This window comes from Elaeis guineensis, chromosome 1, assembly GCF_000442705.2.
Source record: "Elaeis guineensis isolate ETL-2024a chromosome 1, EG11, whole genome shotgun sequence".
In the NCBI taxonomy this organism is placed as follows: domain Eukaryota; kingdom Viridiplantae; phylum Streptophyta; class Magnoliopsida; order Arecales; family Arecaceae; genus Elaeis; species Elaeis guineensis.
Genome location: NC_025993.2, coordinates 163,362,837 through 163,366,579, shown reverse-complemented (window position 1 = coordinate 163,366,579; position 3,743 = coordinate 163,362,837).

Sequence of the window (3,743 nt, the reverse complement as noted above, 5' to 3'; positions counted from 1 at the left end):
CTGATTCTACCTTTTATTTATATAAATGCTAGGTGACATCATGCGTCGCAGGGGACGATATGCTGGTGTGCAGTTCCAGTTTTCACAGACAGAGGTCGGTACGTCTTCTTCAGCACAGCAGTCTGAGGCCAGTTCAGCTGCACAGCATTCTGAGCCCTGTCCTTCATCATCAGCACAGCACAATCCTCCTGTTCATCAGCCAGATGATGAGATACACGTGCAGGATATATATTGTCTTTCATGTAATTTTATTTTTATTTTATTTTATGTATATTTATGATATAGTTACTTTTATGTATTTTTTGCAGACGGATCCGGGAGAGTACGCCCCAGACGCAGACCCACAGTAGTACGAGATGTGTGGCAGATGCGTGAGGACGGGAGAATTGTTGTGGAGTGCAATCAGCTAGGTCAGCCAATTAAGAAAGCTGCCTGCTTATTGACTTCATTTTTGGGGACTGTTGCTCGGAGGCCTCAGCTATGTCCGTTGGGCTATGCAAAATGGAATGACATGCTTCCAACGTACAAAGTTGAGCTCCTCCGAGTTATAGAGGTAATGAATTAATGTTCATACTGTATATTAATTGTTAATCACTTATATAATTTATTTCATTTAACTTTTTTTTTATAGAGCAAGTTTGTTCTCCCTCCATCCACTCATGATTTTGTAATGAAGTCTTTCAACCGCAAATGGAAAGAATATAGAGCACAATTGAAGAGGGACTATATGAGACAGGGTATGACAGAGGAGGAGGTTGTTAGAAATTATCCTCCTGATGTACCCCCTCATCAGTGGATGGAGTTGGTTCATTATTGGTTCTCCGAGAGGACACAGGTATATTATCTGCTCATTATCTTTTTTTTAAAATATTTTATAAAAATATTGATTTATATTATATATTTTATATTATACATATAACAAGTTTTTTACTTTATTTTACAGACTTATTCTGCTATTGGTAGAGCTGCACGAGCAGCTCAGTCTGTTTCTCATACATCGGGGTCGAAGAGTTATGCATGACTCCGACAGGAGTTTGTATGTTCCTTAAACTTTCATAATTAACTTTTAATTTTTATGTTGAAATTTTTATATAACTAATATCATTATGTATCGTGGATCATGTCTGTATCATGATGCTCACATATTTTTTTAAATTATTATAACTGTTTGCTTAAAATTAAAATTATTTGTGTAGGTGGATGAGCATGGGAGGGAACCCGATAAAGTAGAGTTTTACTGGATGACTCATACTCATCAGGATGGTACTTTTGTTCGAGATGAGTCGAGAGATTTATATGTACGACATTATTAATATTCTATTTTTTGCAATGATTTTAATTTAATTTTGTTTGCTATTAATGTATAACTCTTGTTTTCAAAATAAATACAGGAGAGGGCTACATCTCTCATTGCGGAGTGTGATGACGAGTCCGCAGCATCTACGCAGCAGAGCCGTATCGAGGCCGAGGTGTTCACAGAATTGATGGGACCAGAGCGCTATGGCCAAGTAAGGGTTATGGAGTAGGAGTCACCCCCACTCAGTTATCTGAGGTTAGTAGATATACGCAGCATGCTGCAGCAGATGCTCAGGATTCACACGTCCGTAGACTCGAGGTGGAGATACAGGAGATTAGACAGAGTCGTGCCACTGAGATGGAGGAGATGCGACAGAGCCGTGCCGAAATGCAGACCATGAGGAGATAGATTGATCGGCTTACATCTTTATTAAAGATGTATGGCCCATCTCAGGTAAACACATATTATTAAATATATATTTTTGTATTAATTTAATGATCTATATATTTTTATTTATAGATATGCAAATCATGCTTTTGATATGTTTCTTGTAGGCTCCTGGCACATCAGGCACCCATCGAGACAGTGGCACGTCACGTGGAGACGCGACGACCATCCGCCTACAGATTGATATTATTTTATTTTTATTATATTCTTATATTTATTTATATTACTCTTGATTGTAATGAACGATTAGTACTTTTTTTTATTTATATAAAACAATATCTTTTGGTTTGGTTAAATTTGCTATTGAAGTTTACTTTTGGTGTGAATGGTGGTGATTGTACAGGTTTATGTTTGAATAATTGATATAATTTTGTACAGAAATATATGTATTTTTTTTTGTATATAAAATCTGTATATTTTTTTTTTCTGTTACAAAACTTAACGATGCTTATAAGCGTCGTTAATACACTATTTAACGATGCTTATAAGCGTCGCTAATGACTTAACTGCCGATGCTTCGAAAAGCATCTTGGTAGAGTGGAGGATGCGTTATTTTTAACGACGCTAAAAAGTATCATTAGAAGATAATTTTACGACGCTTTAAAGCGTCGTGGAAAATTATTACGACGCTTTTAAAAAGCATCGGCGCTTTTTGTCTCCACTCTTATATAGACGACGCTTTCGCGATGCTTTTTGAAGCATCGTAAATCTTATTAACGACGCTTATTAGCGTCGTAAAATACCTTTTATAGCGTCGCCTTTCATCATTTTCATTGTAGTGAAGTGTGCGTACCTCTTGGGGGTCTTCTTTTACCTCCATTTATAAAGGAAGCAGGATGAAAGATGAAAGGATGGAAATATATTCCGATAACATCCAATCATACGGAGCCACATGGGGGTATCTTTAAATGGCTCCGTCAGTAGGCATGCCTTTTATCCGACACGTCAGTGATCGCAGCGGTGGATCTTATCGTATGTATGTGGCATAATTAATGATTTTATGGTGTTTTATCATGGTGTGGAGCAGGCTACTTAGGATATGACCTCAGGATGATGCGATTTGATGTGACTCAATGTGACTGCATGGTAGCCTCACTTAATTTCTAGCAGTTTGGTCAATGTCGACATCCAGGTCGGCCACTAGCCAGAGCAAGATGAAAGAGATTGGAAGCAGTCCGAGGTGAATAACCAACGCGCCAGCTGTCCTAGGCTCGCCAAGTAGGTTTGGAGGGCTAGGTCGGTATATGATCGATTTGAAGCATCGGGTACTGTAGGCAGCTGAAGAATCTGATGTCTAGATCAAAACTGTCGTGATAGGTAAGTACGTCGATTTCTTGCTGATACCGTCAGAGAAACAGATGGTCATTGGTCAATATAGCCTTTAACTTGGACAATGCCACCATGTCCAAGTGATGTTGAGGCTGGACTTCTACCGACCTCAGCTTTCAGACAAGATCGACCTCTCGATGAGGTCGATTTTCTGAGAACCATGGTCTTCTGATGAGGTCGGCCCTTTGGTGACCCAGCTTTGTGCTGAGGCCGGCTTTATGATGACCTCCACGATCCGGCTCCACATCGGTAGCTTCACGTCGGTATTCTCCCAATGGCGTCAGCTTTTATCGAGGTAGGCCTTTGATTGAGGTCGGCTAAGTGACGAGGACCTATCCTAACATTTACCTCCTAACTTTTGAGTCCAATTACGTAGTCTTCATCAGGCGAAATAAGTTAACCAATGTGTGGGTCCGAGTTACCTTTCCTGGTGACCATCCTCGGAGGCTGCATGCAGCAGACTTGTTGTTTCAGGGCGTGGGTCACCGTTCTACAGAGCATCTCGTCAAGTTCAAAGCATGGCGGTTGAGGCAAAGCATGGTCATATCTCCACTTCTTTTCGGATCAACTGATCCCTGGTCAATCAGGGACAAGCCGACTAACCATAATTTTTTTTCACCTGGATCTATGTCGTGAACTGTAGCTCATACTCCAGCAGCTCTTCGATTAT